The sequence below is a fragment of the Colletes latitarsis genome, chromosome 9, assembly GCF_051014445.1.
Source record: "Colletes latitarsis isolate SP2378_abdomen chromosome 9, iyColLati1, whole genome shotgun sequence".
Classification (NCBI taxonomy): Eukaryota; Metazoa; Arthropoda; class Insecta; order Hymenoptera; family Colletidae; genus Colletes; species Colletes latitarsis.
In genome coordinates, this window is record NC_135142.1 from 19,988,251 (window position 1) to 20,006,582 (window position 18,332).

The 18,332-nt window shown below is 38.6% G+C and overlaps 1 protein-coding gene across 1 annotated transcript in view; it reads right to left on the reverse strand.

Annotated features, from left to right (window-relative positions):
* LOC143345934 (EGFR adapter protein) overlaps positions 1-18,332 on the reverse strand; it is a 270,232-nt gene that overhangs the window by 224,179 nt on the left and 27,721 nt on the right. The window lies entirely within an intron of this gene.

Sequence of the window (18,332 nt, forward strand, 5' to 3'; positions counted from 1 at the left end):
CTCGTTCTCTCACGGAAATTAGTTCCACGGAAACGTTGTTCGTCTTCGCGTGTCCGTCTCACGGATCGACGGTTTTACGAGGACAGGATCGCTGCGTCATTGACCGTTGTCGTCGAAATTCGAATGGGCAAACTTGACTGCTGCCAACGGCGCAGTTAGCCAGCTCCCCCATTTGTTCCAGAACTTGGTGAATATCAGATCGACCGGCGGGGGTTGAAATCGCTCGGCAATTCGAGCCACGATAACTGCTCTTCGCGAAGATAAGACGATAGCCGTCAAAGAGTAGGTCTTCGATCGACTCGTTTGTCAGAGAACAATGGAACGAAAAACTGGACACTAGCTTGCTTATGTAACCTCGAAGAAACGATCGGTTGGACACATTTAAACGATCCAATAATTTCCTCAAAAAAATATCATTTTTTCTCATTTCTGGTTCTTACGTTTGGGAGAAAACTGAAAGTTTATCAAAAAATCGACCATTCGGAAACAACTGACCGCTCAAGGCTATTTGGGTAGTTATTCCTATTATACCGCTTGGCTAGCCCGCTTATCTCTCATCGCGTAAACCTGCAGGCGCGGACTGGCCGTGTTAGACACAGAGAAACAAGCTGGCATACTTTAAAAGTAGATGTTGCACCCGACGTGATTTACAGTCTGAAAAGCAGCCTCGAGCGTCCAGTTGATCTTCTTTCGACTGTATCGAGTGCGCAATGAACGAAATCTTCGCCGCGTACGTTCGAACGATGACACCCGGGTATGATTCTCTTACTGTCAAAACAATAAATTGGTTTACCGCCATTATTCAACCGGGGATGCGTGCATCGAAGAGAAACGCTTTAAACCTTTTAAACTTATCCAGGGTGCAAGATGCCATTCCAGTAGCGTGTGTTGTAATGGGTTAGAAAAGGCTCTTAGCAAGTGCTTTAGGTGGGCGTTTTCGATCGAGATGTAGTACCTTTTAACCTCGAGAAAAGGCAAAATGTACCAGAATCTACCACCTATCTTCTTCTCTTTCTTTCCATCCTTCCATCGTTCCCTTATTTCATTGTGTTTATTCATTCCTTCGAATACTTTCCCTTCAAACTATCGCTCGTGTAATTAATCAAAAATGATGAAAAGGCTGTCGACAGAGTTACGCGCTATTCGCAAGTACGCGATCTCGTAACACGCTTCGAGGTAACTAAGCACCACCGCAACGAATTTCGCCCTCGATCGCAAATCGTACTGTAAATTGACGTATTTCGCTTTTCTAATTGGTGCAAGGGATCGCAGTCGATTTATCTTTAACTCGTTCGTAATTTACGCTCGTAAAGAAAGGAGATACGGGGCCCGAACAGTACAGAAAATACTGGAGGCTGACGCTTTAAGTGCATTCGATCGCGGTGTAATAGCTTTTAACTACGGAAACAAAGAAAGGTACGATTACCACCGACGTACCCTTTCATTCCACTCCTTCTTCTCCTTCGCGTCTACTTTCGCTCCTTTTAGCTCTTGTTTCTCGAGCTTTCGGCACAAAGCGTACACTTGGCACGCATCCCGAAACTCTCAACGACCGACAGCGGAGATAGTCAGGTGTTCCCTGAATGTGACCTAATATTTCTCACGGAACACAACAGGCATTTCCGTTGCTAACTCTAGTCGCTAGCCTCCCTTAAAAACCGGACATCTGTTCGCACATTACCGCTTCACATGATTTATTCTAATCGCGGAAATCTGCTTCAAGTGCTGGAAGAATTTCATTTTCCGATATTCGTTTCGAGAATTGTTTTCGAGGAAGGCAAGCGTTCACTTTTGTAGACGTATTTATTGTCTTTTGGATACGCTGTCTGAATATTCTTATTGAATTTTTGACATTTCGAGCAGTTTAAAAGTATTTTTACTATCAACACGATTAATTTCACAGACAGAAAATACATTACTAAAATACACAAGTGTGGCTATCTATATTAATAAGAAAAATGGCTTAACAAAATGTTGAAATTAAAAAAAAAACAATTTTATATATAATGAATTTAATAAATTCATAGATAAAATAAAAATAAATTCATAGTAAAATTCATGGAGTAAACTTTATAGTATTCTACATATTATAACGTAGCTCCCGTGCATAAAAAGACATATTTCGTTTAATGCAAGACATCTCATTGAACGAACACTTTTTGTGCAGGGCAATAACATTCCAAGACTCGTTGATCAGCGGCCAAATTAGAATTCCAGCCAGCATGTGAAAAATGTACGAGGAAAAAATATGTATCCCTCAAGCGTTGCAGCTTCTTTATTCGTTGTAAAACGACGATCTTGGCACCCTCGGCGCACGGAGTTTCTCCACCTTCTCGATCTCCCATGCAAGGAAACCCCCGTCGTTCGTTGCAAAGAAAATCCATGGCGGGTGGTCCCGGCTTCCGGTTTTTCTTCGTCGACCCCCATTCACATTTCCTGCAAAACTGTTTTCCTGGCAACGGTCTACCGTCGACGCGATTCCTCGGTGTGTTCGCGCGCGTCCATCATCCCCTTTCTTCGCAGCAGGGGTGCGAAGTACGCCCTTCGATGGAACCAGCCACTTCGACCTCCTCGAATCCCAGGGACACGCTCTCAAAGCACACAAACTCGCCAAGAAGAATAGACTCATAACAGATCTCGTTCACGCTTGACAGGACAGTACTGACCATTCGGTATCGGTTGTCATTTTGATGCCTCGAAAGGGAACATTTTACAGTCTCTCCTTCCTCCGGAGACTTCCGACAGACTTCTCTATTCACACGAATTCTTCCTTTTATAGATATCGTTCTTTTAAAACAACTGTTAGTGTCACTCGTTAATTTTTATGTTTACGTATCATTATGTGACAGCATTTAGAAGATTTGGTGTTTTGATTTATTGGTATCTACAAATAAGCAACAAGTGTTGTGTTCTTCAAACTATGAAATCCGTGACTGTTAAGCGATTTTGTAGGATGAAAGGGAATAAATAAAACACTTTGGACACTAAAGGAAAATTACAGTAATCCTCTATTTAAAAAATCTCCAAATTCGAGGATCCCTTCAAACTCTGGTAAAATCACTTTTCTGATCCACGTTAACTAAATATTTTTTATTCGATTTAGTGGCTGCTCTCAAAGCTTGCGACCGTTTGAACGTTTTTACGAAATCAGATTTGCCACGATTCGAATGTTTGGCCCAAGTACACGGCGCGGGACCGACCGAACCAGAAATTAAGGTGGTTCCTTTTACGTAAATTTGTACCCACGAGAAGTGGCGCGTCTAGAAAATATTAATCCGAAGTAATGTATCGAACCTAGATTGATGCCGCGTTTCAAGGCCGTTGAACGCAAGCCAAACACGATGCAATCGCTTTAACTTTTACTTTGCTCGTCGGTATCGTGTACCGTTCGCTGCTTCGTAAATACTAATAAAAGTGCGAGGGTGCGGGCTGCGTCTGAAATAAATCGAAACGGCCGTGGACACGAAGCCACTCCTGACGAGCCGTTCGTGTAAATTTCAGATCCACGTTGGTCACGGTTCGATGGAGAACGAACGTCCCGCGCGACGGTAATGTTGTAAATTTCACTTTGAACGGCGCCAACAACGCATTAAAGTGAAAGCCGAAATAACGACCGAAGCGCACGCGAATTTAATTGCTACGCCCCGATAAAAATGCTCGTTTTCATCGATACGATTCAATAAAACACCGACTACCGAGCGATCTATCCGGTAATCGGTCCAAGTACACGATTGGATGAAACATTCTTTGTAAATTTGCGGTTTGAGAAGAAATTAAACTCCTTTGTCAGTCTTGACGCAAACGGGGAAAAATTATATTTTAAATTTACATTCGACTCGAAACGCTTCGATTCTAGTTCGAGTCGGATAAACGTGATCTGAGGGACAAAATCTTCAAATGTAATTTATGTACTATGCACAGTGTTCACGCTATTAGCGAATTTTTTTAATACGATTCTAATAAGAAAAAGATAAGAAAGGAAAAATTTCATATAGATTTTAGATGTATAAAATAAGTATAGTGAAAAGGAATTGTATTCGTTCAAAATACATGTCACGTTATCCACGTATGAGTGGTTTATTACTAAAAAGCTATAAAAATTTATTTTCAAGATTAGGTGTTAAAGAAAATAAATCTAGATAGGACTCTCGACTTCTAACGAGGTTGTAAAAAAATTTCCAATTATCTAAGAATTGTCTAAAGAGCTAAAAAATTAATTTTCAAGGTCAGATATTAAAGAAAATAAATCTAGATAGGACTCTCGACTTCTAACGAGGCTGTAAAAGTGTTTCCAATTATCTAAGAACAAAATATCGTTTTCGTGGACAATTTGAGTGGCAGTCAACGTGTTAATATTGTTAAAATTTAGATCACGTTTAAAAATTGACACGATTTGAGACAAGAAGAACTAATGCTAGAGATTATCCAGTCGTGCGAATTTTTCCGACTCGAAATACTCTCCTTCGAACGGTTATAATCTCGCATGTTCGGTAATGGGCCATTTACCTTGTGCGTGTAACGAGAGACAGATCCTTTATGTTGCCAAAACTGATATTACAGCCGCCATCTAGATAGATGATGCTGTTGCTATCTTTGTATCAAACCCTTATTATAAGAGTGTATAAACCACAGCTGCTGTGTGTCACCTCGTTACCGCTCGCTTTCGAAGGTTGTTAAGTGTAGATAATACGCTGCACTCCAGGGACTCGAACACTACGTGGCGTAGCTGTTCCGACGGGTCTAATGTTGCTTTTATCGCGACGATAAATCAAAATGCTCAACCAAAAGCCGAATTACTTTGCCACGAACAACTACGCTGACGGAAAATGAATACAAATGGTGGCGACTTGGGGACGAATAGCCTTTCCCATGGAACTTACCATCGCCGTAGCTCGTTTGGTCTTTGCGGAGGAATCTTCGTAAATACGTGCATCCCCACTTTTCAATTTATATTCGCTTTTTAATTAAATTCCGCGTTAGTTAAAAACATTAAATACGACGGTACGCGTGCATCTTTCGCTGAATTTCCAAATTTTTAAACGTTTGTCGTTTACTTTACACACAAAGTAATATAGCGAAAAATGCACGTATTTAACGATTATAAAATACGACTTTCGAGGACGGTGTGCGATACGTTATTACAAGAGCGTAATCGATTTAATAAGAAAAACGGGAGCGAACAACGAAAAAGGCGTAAAAATGCATTTCTCCGATAGCACGTAATATTTAACGCTATGGGCAACGTTTACGTTACGCGGTAATTACGCAAGATCGTCGTAACGGGGCAGAAATTTAAATTACTGCTAAGACAGCGCGAACGATAATAACGGATGCAGGTAAATTTCTCCCCTATTACTGAAATCGAAGTTCCGTTCATTATTCATGAAATCGTTGATCGATGCCTGTATATACTTTATTATGCCGCAAACTGTAAGTTTCGTAATACGCGGAGAGGCCGATATTAAATCTCTGAATAGAATCTCTCGCTGCACTTTGACGAAACTACTTAAGAGAGCCGTATTAAAGATCGAACGTCTTTCAAAGAGCAGAAGAATACGAAATAATTCCTTTCGGCCTGGAGTGTATAAGTACACAATAGACATAAAAGTTTTTCAAACAATAGAATCATTCAGCCTCTCCTGGACATCTTCCCCGGACGGTCAATGAGCGCTCGACGTCCCCTAAGTACTGTGTGCCCATCCATTTTCTACAGGTCACCCCAAATTGCGTGGACCCATTTCGAGAACCGATATTTACGCAATTTCTCGTGTGTACATCGTTTTACGATTGTTTAAGCAACGGAAACGCAATCTCGCGAGAGCGGATCAAACTTTTAACGAATCCACGGACACGCGAACTTTGATTATTTCTTTTAACGAAGGAAGTTAAAACACGCACAATTCTATATCGAGAACAAAACTAAATTAAACTTTTCATAGTTCAATAATCCCTAATATTGCATTTAATTAGACTGTATAGTCGAAAAAGCTCAACGGAAATTTATTTAGTTATTTCATTTACGGATTTACACCTACAGTTGCATAATATGTGTAAGAGTCTAATTAATTGCGTATGTTATACGAAGCAGTGCGTACGACACTAGTGACATGTTTTTTAAAGGAATACAGAGAACCGCTAAAGAAGTCCAGACGCTGGCTAAACAAGTTAGCTTGGACAAGGATACGATTAATACAATTATTGCATGTATAATGTCGTTTAAATGTTGGAATATAAATAATTCCATATTTCGAATAAAATGCAGTCTATATAAGTGTGGTAGTATGGGCTCCAGAGGAACAATATTCAAGGTTTGGAAGAACTATAGCGTTAAAGAGGATTTCTAGTGTGTTAGGGTTCATGAAATGTATTGACATTCTATTAATGAAGCCAAATTGCAAACGTCATAATAAATAAAGCGAGGAAATTCAAGATGCTTCTTATTTAACATTATTTTAAAAACAAATAGAACAATTCGCAGACCGTCGTGTTTGAAGTCGTCCTGGAAACTGATATTTCACAAATATTGCATCAAGGCTAGGGGGAACGTGTAACGAGATCTCTTCAAAAATAACTTACGCTGGGAAAAATTTCAGCCGTCGCTTCTCCGGCGATGTTATTACCAGCGAATAATTTGTTGGCGACGCTCCGGTATAAAGTAGCGCGTTATAAGAGCTCTGAAAAAATATGCCGAGATTCTAATATCGCGAGCTAGCAGACGTTTCGGTTCCCGTCCTCGTCCTCGAGCACACGCAAGTTCGATACCGTGCCTTCGTCGAATCTTTGTCGAACCAATATATCCCCGCGGCTCCATTCACATAGTGATAAGCCCCGCCTGTATTCATGTGTAAATACTCCTTTCTTCTTCTTATATCTTCTTCCGTCTTCCTCTGTTGTGCTACAGACATTGCAGAAAGTTCACGACTGAAACGAGCTTTACTTCCCTCCCCGGGATAACAGGCCCGGTATTTGGTGTTCCATTATTTTCTTCGACGGGAATACTTCGATTGTTTGCCTCTCTTTCAACGAAATTGCAAAATTACTTCGCCTCCAGACTCAAATTTCGTGCTCCCTGTACAGAGCCCTCAATTACTGAAGGCTGAGGATTAATTTCTGTCTTCTCGCGGTTGCTTAAAGCTGTGTAACAAATCATTTTTCAATGCCCACGAACTTCTGGACGAATCAAAATTCTAATTATTTTAAAAGAGGTAAAAATAATAATCGAAAGCACACGGGTTTAAATCGAATCCCCGACTTTTGTTGATTTTATAAACTCTCGTTAATGCCGACGATTATATCGAGACGTTCGTGGCATGATCCTCGGAGTCGGTAATGAGAAAAAAGTCGTGCAATACATTACGGACACCGAAGGCAGCCGCGAGAATAATTTGAGGCAATTATAATAAAATTTCTTGTCGGAGATAAACTTGAGAAATTAAAAATCTGATATAATGCACCTTCGTAATAACGGCTAGCTGCGCTTTCATCATTTAAATGGAGAGTCTCGGAGCTTGGTATTAACATTATATTAAGCGTGTTCTCGCGAGCCTTGTACTCCCGGCGTCCAGAAAATTACGCATACGAAACGCACGCGCGCTCGCGGGATGACACAGACCCACCGACGAAATAGAAAATTAATGCCCGATGATGCTCGTAAACGCGTTTTTTACCGAATAATCCGCGTCATTCGAGAAGAGGCGACCGAGAAGACGGAAATTTAATTTTACTCTTTTCTTACCCCCGCTCGCTCCTTATTCCTCCTTTTTCCTTCGATGGAATCGTTCTCCGCGAGTATATATCCGAGGAAAAAAGTGCAAGTCGGCCGTGAACGGCGACCGAATAAAAATACAAGAAACGCTCGTACCTCGTTTACGTTAAACGTAGCCACCCACGACGAAACACACGAATTTATAATTTGCATTTACTCGGAAAACGAAAGTAGACGCCGGGGAGTCCGTTCGCGGCCATGCTTGCGATTTTTTTTTTAAGGTCCCTGAATTATCGCGAGACCTCCGAGTTGTATATTGGAATCCGATCTCCGCAATGAAAAGGTACTTCGACAGTGTGTTCTGCTTGTAAAAATAAAACTAAAATGTCGTTTAAAAATTGCAGTAACGTAGAATTATAAAAACGGCGTAATGTTTTTCTAATCAACTGTAGCGTGAAATAATTGTTTGATTCCTAAATTGTAGATTGCAAATTGCTTTCGACGATGGTCTTTGCATTGTCTAAATTTATAACAGTAGATGCGTTATGCGAACGAAAATAGTTATCTATACTTGTAATTATCTATACGAGGTATCAGGAGTTCGTGCCACGTAAGGAGGCCGACACTGAGGGTTAAATCCCAGGTGGAAACACATTTCCTATGATTACGTTAAAGCGAGTATTCGCTGGTTCCATATACGCGAAGTTACGTAATGCGGCTGCACTCGAACGGACCACTCTACTCGAAAGAGATGAAAGTCAGAAAGAGACGAAGGCGCGGCTATGTGCTACGCGATTCTAAAAAGAAATTCGCGCTTTTATGGAACGTTCATTCTCAGGTAATTTATTACTTTAAACCAAAACATGAACCGCACATTTTCTCCTTATAATTTATCGATATTTCTGAGGTCATTTTATCGACGTTTCGACGATTTAATAGGTTTTATTATTTTTCTATTTACTATGATCTAAAACCTTACTTTCTCCATTTTCTTTATATTCTATACGCTTCAAAAGCTTGGCAATTAATTGTATTTTTTTTCTTTAAACGTTCGTCTTAGAAACTAATCTGTCAATTTTTTAACTCTTCACTTCCCAGTCAAAGGATCATTATTTTTCTATTTATTGCAATTTAAAACCTTATTCTTTCCACTTCTTATGATACTCTTTAGAAGTTTGGTACTTTATTGTCTTTTTTTTTCTTTTTAAAATCTTTATGTTAGGAAGAGACAAATTATTATTGATAAATTCACGCTAGATTATTTTCTGTCAATTTCTTAACTCTCCGCTCAGAGTCAGATTTTTGAAGCTGTTTCCTTTTCTTCTTTCTTCTTTTCAATGCATTATGCATGAAACTATTATTATCCACCAAGTTCTTTTTATTTCATGATCATTTCAAAAAACAATTTCAAGTTAAACGCCTCAAATATGGGGGAAAAAATTGTTTACACTACTGTAAAAAGGTCGCCAATCAATATCACGTTACTAGTATTATAATTCTTCTTTTCAATGCATTATGCACGAAATTATTATTATCAAGTCCTTTTTATTTCATGATTGTTCCAAAAAACAATTTCAAGTTGCCACAAATATAGAGGAATAAATTGTTTCTACTACTGTAGGAAAGTCACCAATTAATATAGTGTTTCTTCGTCAATGGCGGCTAATGATTTGGTAATATGTTTTACGTCGTCCATAAAAACAGTTTATCGCTGATGGTAATCGCTTTTTATCGAAACTATGCGCCGGCGAAATATTCGTAGGTCTCTCCAGCTTTCATCAAAACTATTCTGAATAACATCAAGTCCAACTTCCGCCCCCGGTCTTGGGTCCAACCCGCAAGAGAAATAAGAATCCCGGAAGAAAAGAGAGCAGAGGCACGAGGAGGAGAGCTACTTCGAAGGCGAGCGAGTTTCACCGTAATATTCGGGATACTTGGAGATATTTTCAAAGGATGGGCTCGTGTCCAGCAGCGGAGAGAGAGGATACGAGACCAGTGGAAAGCAGAAGCGAGACGGAGAACACAGACATCGCGTCCCGATCTCTATTCTGCTCTAGGACCTCTCGATGGCTCCTCTCGTATGTCCACACATGGACTCGCGTTTGCACGTACGTGAATACACACGGACGTATTACGTGTACCTACTTACGCATGCGTATCTGTCACCCTGTATCGTGTATATTCCTATTTCTTTGCTTCTTCCATTCTTCCTTGCATTTGTAACTCAACGTGCGTACACCAATTCATGAATAAGAATTATTGTTCTAACCATTTGCTTGCAACGCAACTCCGTGGGGTAAAATAAAAGCAAATTGCGTTTCGAGCTTTGTGTCCTAATTATTCGTTGCTGGAAATAAGTGGAAAATTAATCCTGAATATATCCTTTATTATAGAAGACAGAGAAAACATTTCTTACGTCGAATTTAATTCTCTGCAAGACTTGTTTAAAATTCTCTCCCTATGAATCTACTTCTAGTGCACGCTATATTTTTATTAATTGAACAAATCGAGTGGAGTCAAGAAGACTTAAATGAAGCTTAGATGAAGTGAATCAATCCAAATGCCACCTTTTCAGTTCTGCACAGTACATGCCACAATATTCAAACGAACTAATTTATATAACAGTAATCAATTATTCTGTTTCACCCTGCATATAAAAGCACAATCGCGAGAAATAAATAAATAGATAATTCCAATTTCTAAATATTTTCATTCGAGGGAATATTGTAACGTTCCGCCACTGCGTAAAACGACAAAACTATTGTATCTTTTAAGGTATGAATCGCTTTCATAATACGGTAGTTTATTGTTGGATAATTGTTTTGTTATGCCATTATTTCAATTGGCTCCTTCAGAAGTCGGGAAACGTAATAATATTTAAGTTAGTACTCTATGCAGAATAAATTAGCTTGTCAAGGTCACTGAAAGGCTCATCTCCACTATTCTTGTCGTGCAAACCTGCAGGTACTCGCTTTCTGTCTCTTAAAGAAGAGAGACAAGCTGCTGCAGCTTTAAGGTGCAAGTCTTATCTGGTGTGATCCATGTTGGAGAAAGTGTCCTTGAAAAGCCAAATAAAACTGCCGTGACTATAGTAATACCGCTCTACAATACTGAACAAAATGATAATACACGATTACTCGTTTACAGATTATTAACGATAGCGTGTTCGAAGCTTTGATCAATTATTGTTTTTCTAAATTGAGAATGAAATCTATCATTAGTATAAACTGAGTAAATAATATAACTTAATCATCGTAATTGCTTCTAGTATTATAAAACGAATCTATAAATTTATTTTCATACTTTAGTTCAAAGAGATGTAAAAGTTGATTATAAAGTTTTTATAAGCAATATATTTTGATTTCATAGAAATTTGGTTTTGCTTGTATCGAGACTGAAGAAAACAGTCAACATTTTTCCCCTCTATATAAATGATAGATTTATTAAAAAGAGGTGATTGATGCTTTAAAAATTTGAAAGATATTTAAAGAAATAAAACTAAACTGAAAAAGTGGCGCTTGCACGATCGTAGTTTCATGACAGTGATAACTATATCGGGAAACTATTGCATAGTTCTTCCTCGTTGCCAACTACATTTCATAGTAATTAGAGAAAGTTGTTTCAGGAAGTCAGCTACCTATGACACAGACACCTGCTAACCAAACAGACGATTATTCGAGTATCAGTTTTGTGTAGACTTTTCATACAATTTACACACTATGCAATTGATCAGTTTACGTTGTAGTTCAAGTTTAAGGCACATTATTTTGGAAACAACTCTACATTTCTAAATTTTCTTTTTATACTCTGACTGTAGGACAAAGTTGAGATGTATTTAATAAGTTTGTAAAGAACATACGTATTATACGTACAACTAGTAATAAATATGTATTCTTATTATTGTTAATCTAGATGAAAGCGTCACATTCCTTTGTCAGCTGATTTGCAAATGAAACATTGGTTAATATTCTTCGACAATTGATCGGTAATTTAAATATCTCTTGCAAAGACGAAACAGCTTCTCGGAGTTGCAAAGTTATGATTTCGCGAATGATAAAGTTTTATTTCCATAAATTTCAAATATCATCGAGACGAAGTATATTTTAAAAGGAATTTAAATTACCAAGGAAACAAATTACTATTCGTTTCATAAATGATGAAAAGGTTGAACGAGGAAGCAGAAAGAGGCACGAGCGACGAAAGCGGCTGAACCGGTTACTTTGTTAACGCGCTGTTTTTTATTTATTTTTAAATCAAGTGAAATTGATACGTGCATAGAATACATAAAGTGCCTATAAATGTATACCGTTAAAAATAATTAATACACAGAAGGAGATAGGAAAAGAACCATAACGAAATTGGAACAATGTATTCCAGTTTTAGTCTTGTTTTGGAAAGAGTCATAACACTGATTGTAGATTATTCTTTCAGTAACAAAATTGTCATAACAGAATATAGTACAGCTAAAATGACTTTAGACGTTAGTTTAGTTTTGTTGGATAATATGGGAACTTCAAATCTCTTTTTTAATAAATATAGAGTTGTTGTATCATTTTTCTGTTTTCTACAATTGTAGATACAGCTTAATAACCAGTACTGTTTAGATATCTCTATAGAAAATAAATCGAGTGATGTTAAGGCTGGCTATATTGCTGTTTAATTTATTGGACTACCACGCCCAATCCATCGATTTTGGAACGTATCGTTTAGCTGTCTCCTGGATAATGAATTCATAATGAGGCGGGGCACCATCGTGATAAATGATAATAACAGACTACAACAGTGTTTAAGAGCCGAAGGTGGAAATTTCAAGCACATTTTGCGAATAAAACACGTCGTGTGACAAAATCTTCGCTGTTTAACTTTCGATTGCTTCACGATACGCTTAATGAAACCTTCAAATTGAAAAAAAAAATAAATAAATCGAGTAATCGATTGGAATAAGTTATCGAAAATTTGAATAGAAATTTTTTTTTAATTAAAACGTCTCGAATGTTGTAAAAATCTCAGTCCAAACGCGAATCGATAAAAGTGCAACCATATTTCTGCCATTACTATGACCTGAAATCTATGACCTCGATCGTAAATACTGGCAAGATTATTAAAATATTGTACAAAATGTACATCGTGCCGCGAACCATGCCGCCTGTAAACGAAAATAAGCAATTCTCGTAAAAAGACGCGGGACAAGCAATTTTCATAAAAGTCATAGCGCAGGCATTTCAATGGCCAATCGTTAAAAAATAGAGTGTATAGTATTTCAGAAGAGCTCGCAATCGAGCATTTCAAACTGTCTAAACAAGCTCTCTTTTTCCCTTTCTACCTATTTCCCTGTCCTCCGCTCATCTCCTGTTTCTCCTTTCACGTTTGTCAGAGGCAATGACAGGATATTAAAGTAGGAACAGCGAGTAGACTGCAGACTGTAAATATCCGGTGGAGCTCGAGCTTGCTCGCAATGAACAGGTTGAGCCAACAAGGTTGGACAAGGCAACCTGGAATCTCCGACGTCTCTCTGAAAATGCGAGCATTCCCTCTGCCTCGCGTTGTCGACGAAATTGCGATAATACCGAAGGTCATAAACATTACCTGCGGTGCCCTTACGTAATTCACTCCGCGTCCTAGTCGATTTTTAAACTGTTAATTGCATCACGTATTCGGTAACGCGACCGTTTCCGGGAGCATCGGCGTAACGCAACGACCTCGCGGAATATACTAATGCGTAAATGTACGAATATAACCGCGTGGTATTAACGTCACTGTATGAATACTGAAACAGCAATCCCACAATTCTACTGTGAAATTCATTTAAAAACTAAAGTTAGATCGCGGCCGGACGATTACAGCAAAATCTGGCCAACGAGCCGCCCGTTTGTCGACCCCGCTAGATTACCATTATTTCGTTAGCATGATTCCGCGCGTTTCAACGGATCCAAAATTGTATAGCAAACGAAATTTGGACAGCAAGTTACACATCTGCATAATGCGTTTAATCTTTGAATTTATATTACGGTAACGATGATACTGTTACCATAAACACTGGATTGTGTAACGTTCGTTTCCATGCAAATTTTTATCGGAGAAGAAGGTCGAAATGTATTTTAACTATTTTTGATCCATCAAAATCGTGTTACGATCTATATTCGCTTAATTCGGCACTCTGACGACCTACTTTAATTCTATTCGAAGTAACTCTATGAATCTGTATCTTCAATGACAAATTCATCGTTCGAGCAATCGTTTCGAAAGATATTTTGTGAAATGATAACCTAATTATATTTAAAAAAATAACTGGTTTGAATTTATATTATGGCAACGATGACACTGTTACCATAAACACTGGATTGTGTAACGTTCGTTTCCATGTAAATTTTTATCGAAGAAAATGGAAATATATTTTTGATCCATTAGAATCGTTTTACGATCTATATTCGTTCATTTCTGTACTCTGACCTCCCACTTTAATTCTATTCGAAGTAACTCTATGAATCTGTATTTTCAATGACAAATTCATCGTTCGAGCAATCGTTTCGAAAGATATTTTATGAAACGATAACCCAATCGTATTTAAAAAAAATTAACCACGAAACAAGACATCGTGTTATTTGAAATAGCAGTTCAAGCACCGTTGTTTGAAAAGCGTACTGGCGCCAAAGAATATTCGTAAGTTCCGCGACAGTTAGAATTTCGGGACGAAGGTAAAAATCCCGGGAAAGGTTTTCCATCGAAATGCACGCGATTGCGCGTCGACGAGTAAAAGGCGACGTTATGGAGCTCGTATCCGTCAGGCCGGAACTTTTTCGTGTAAAAATGTTTCGTGCCGTTAGCCGCTTTTCGCGTTAATCCGGATTAAGAAAACTAGGCGGTAGACGGTGGGTGCGTTTCTCTGAAAAACCGCAGAGGCGGTGAAATAACAGCGAGCAGAGAAAAGGAAGAGATCTGGTCGCGCTGATTCTATAGGCAGAACTGCCTGTCGGGGGGGATCTTTTCGTAAAAGTGAGCACGAGACGGTAATAAAAAGAGCGACAGATAAGCCGTTTCGTATTGCCCTTCGATCGGCGTCATATTCCTGTGACGCGTCTGCCGAGAAATTGCGAGGAATATGTTCACCGAATGCCGCGATTCCGTTTGAATTTCGCCAGTAAAGAGTACGAGCGATCATTCGAATAACCTGCTCCGTCGTAGAAATCGCATAAAGCTGCAGTTTCCCGATCGACAAATCGAGAGGATTTTCTCTATCAACTTCTTAAATTTTTACGCGACGGCGATAAATATTTCAACGTACCATCGGTGGAAGTTTTATTCGAACGATAGGTAGAAACTGTTCCAGTAATCGAACGGATAAAAATAATTAGACGTATCCCTTAGAAATTGATCAAAACAATGGGTTTTTAAAGTCAAACGTTTTACATTCCTCTCATTTAAAATCTCTATAATCGATTAATAAAAATAAATGTTGGAGACACCGGATTCTTGAATTTTACGATATCAGGGGAAAAATAACAGAGTTTTCAGATATATGATACGGCAATATTTTCACAGCGTCGATATACGTCACGGATCAATATCAGTTTGAACTTTTATTTATTTCGAATAAAACGATTCGCCCCTGTAGACTCTACAAGGTAGAGTTTCAGTGTTTCTCGAAACTTTTGCTCTTCTATTTCCCTATTTGCGTGAGCATTTCGGCAGCGGCAAACGAAAAAACGTATTCGTGGTACCCGGGAAAGGGATTAACCGCTCGATCGATTTTTTCCGAATTTATTTATTTGCGTATAGAAAAAACGGGTTTGCTTGGACGAAAATAAAAAAAAAAAAACAATTTCAACGGTAGAGAAAGGGTTCGCGTCCATTTTCGCTTAAACTGCGATTGATTTCCGAGAACTAAATGCGTCATCGATGCGCCCGATCATTACAGGGATCGTTACACGGCTCGACATCTGAACAGTGAAGTCAGCAACCATCCAGGGAGTCATTTTAAACGCTTCCTTCCAATCGGAACAAGAAAAAAAAAGGAAGCAACGATGAGGCTTCCACCCTACCCGGATCACGATCACCCATCAATTTACACCCATACGTAAGCAAATGCAGCACGAAGTGCAACGGGGATAAAAGTCCAACGTCATTGCTCGGGTATTAATGCTGCTTAACGTGCAAACAGTCCGACACAATACTTTTGGGCAGCTCCGAGCAACAAAGAAATATAATCGTGCTGCTCGAAAAGGGTTCTCGATTTTATTAATTTTAATATTTGTATGGCTTTTCATAGGCTTTGAATCATTTCTAAACGAAAAATATTTTAAAGTGAAAGTATTTGTTTCATAGTATTTAATACTCGAAAAATTTAAAATTATTATTTAAGGCTATTAAAAACTTTCAATTTTTTAAAATACTCGACGTATTTGTAGCTTGATAAATCACGAAGCTAATTTTGAAGTTCTTGAATACAGCTCATTGTATCGTTCCAACAAACCAAAATCCTGCCTTGATTAATAGAATTCTGTGTTAAAGTTCGCAGTAATGCGGTACATATGGCAATGATACGGTTCGCGCGTAGCAATGCACCATGTGCTTTCACGATAGGAGATACAATAAACGATATCGACTGTACACAAATAGATGTTAACAGTAGTTCCAAATGCCTTACCAAGGGGCAAGCTCGAACAACAGAAACGGTTTGAACGTGGCAAATCGATCAACTTCATTGGCAAAGTTGGTTTAAACTTCTGAGCTGGCATCCGCTTCGGGCACGACCGTTAATCGCTGATCTAAGCGATCAGGTAATAGAGCATGTTACCAAAAGTGCCATGTCGAACGATCACAAAGAGCAAATAGTAACTATTCATCATCGGAGAAAATAAATTCTTAAGAACAATTCATGTATATTCATGTCCAATTAAATCTTTCAATTATTTTATTATCGAAGATACTAATTTGAAATTTTCTTCACAATTGCAGCTTTGAGCTGATTCTATTTATAAAAATTTGGAATACAATTATTTTAATAATTGACTTATTATTAGGTCGTCCCATAAGTTCGAATTTTATATCAGAATTTATCCTTCTTGAGCTCATTTTTGAGTATACAGGGTGAGTCATTTAACTCTTTCACCTTAATTTTTCTTGTAAACGTTGTATCAAAAAATGTTTCGAAGGAAAGTTGTTTGGTATAAAGAAGAGCATACACGGGAACAATTCATTTTTTACTGTTTTGCCATTCGAAAGTTTATTGAATATAGGATAAAAAATTATTAAAGTGCATAGGGTGCTATAACTACAGAAACACTTACACATGTATCACTCGCATTGCTTAATCATCTAGATGCTTGCATTGATTGTAATGGACAACATTTTGAACATTTCTTGCATTAAAACTCAACTAAATAACAAATTTCTTGCACCTTAATAATTTTTTATTCTGTACTCGATAGACTTTTGAATGGCATGCTTTAATGTTGGATGTTATAGTTAAAAAACTCAAGATGTTCTTCATATTTTGACAAAACAGGAAAACAGTAAAAAGTTAACTGTTGCCGTGTATGCTCCTCTTGATATCGAACAACTTTCGTTCGAAACGTTTTATGAAAGAGTTAAATGACTCATGTATAATTTAAATAAGTATATTTTTTACCAATTCGTACAGTAAAATTTGCCATATACAATATAAAATTCATCCTTTTACACGTTTCCAACATTTTTAATAGTTTGCTACACGTTGGAGTAGATACGTTTCACTGTCTCTACTTTGAGGGTGGATTTCGCCCCTTCAACATGGACGATAACAAAAAATGAGGGGTCAAATATTTTTGGTCGCTCTACCAGTGTGCCAAATTTCATCGAAATTAGTTTTGAGTTGTGAATTTCGAATCCGAGGAAATCGAACGCCACGAACTTATGGGACGACCTAATATAACTAAGTAAATAAAGCACAATTAAAAAAATATATTCCACAAGAAACGACCAAGTAGTATAAATACACCTTCGTACGAATAGCAGATTAACGTTATCGACATCAAAGTTTTCGTCGAGCGCAAAACTAAATTTTTTTTTTTAATGGAATTCCATCTCCCGCGGGTTGTAAAAAGCGAGAGCTAGCGACAGAACTGGATGACGTTCCTGCATATTATCCCGGCATCTTGCGGGACCCTTTACGGCGCAGTCCTAAGCGCTAAAACATCTGAATCTCCTCCTACACTGTCACGCTGGGTCCTTCGACGCTTGTATTCGATCTTCTTACGGTCGGTTGTGTACAAATGCACACAACGAGGACGTACACGTTCAAGAAAGGAAGACGAAAGGGAGGAGATATTCTCACACAGGCTTCGAGCATGATCATGAAGTTCAACGACCCGCGGGAATGCCAGGGCACCAGCAGACTGCCGTCTTAAACCGTGCCCGGAGATCGCGTAGATGCGACTGCGTTTGGGGACGCGTGTGCAGGTGTGCGAACGCCGTACGAACGTGGTCGTTCGAAATGTGCAAGATCGTGTGGATATGTGTCGATGCATGGATACCCCCGAAGCATGGTGGAAACGCGGGGAAAACGACAGAGATGCTCGGGAACACGTGAAACTGCACGAGATTTCTTGCATATGCATATGGCGCGCGAATCCGTGAAAAACTGTGGAAT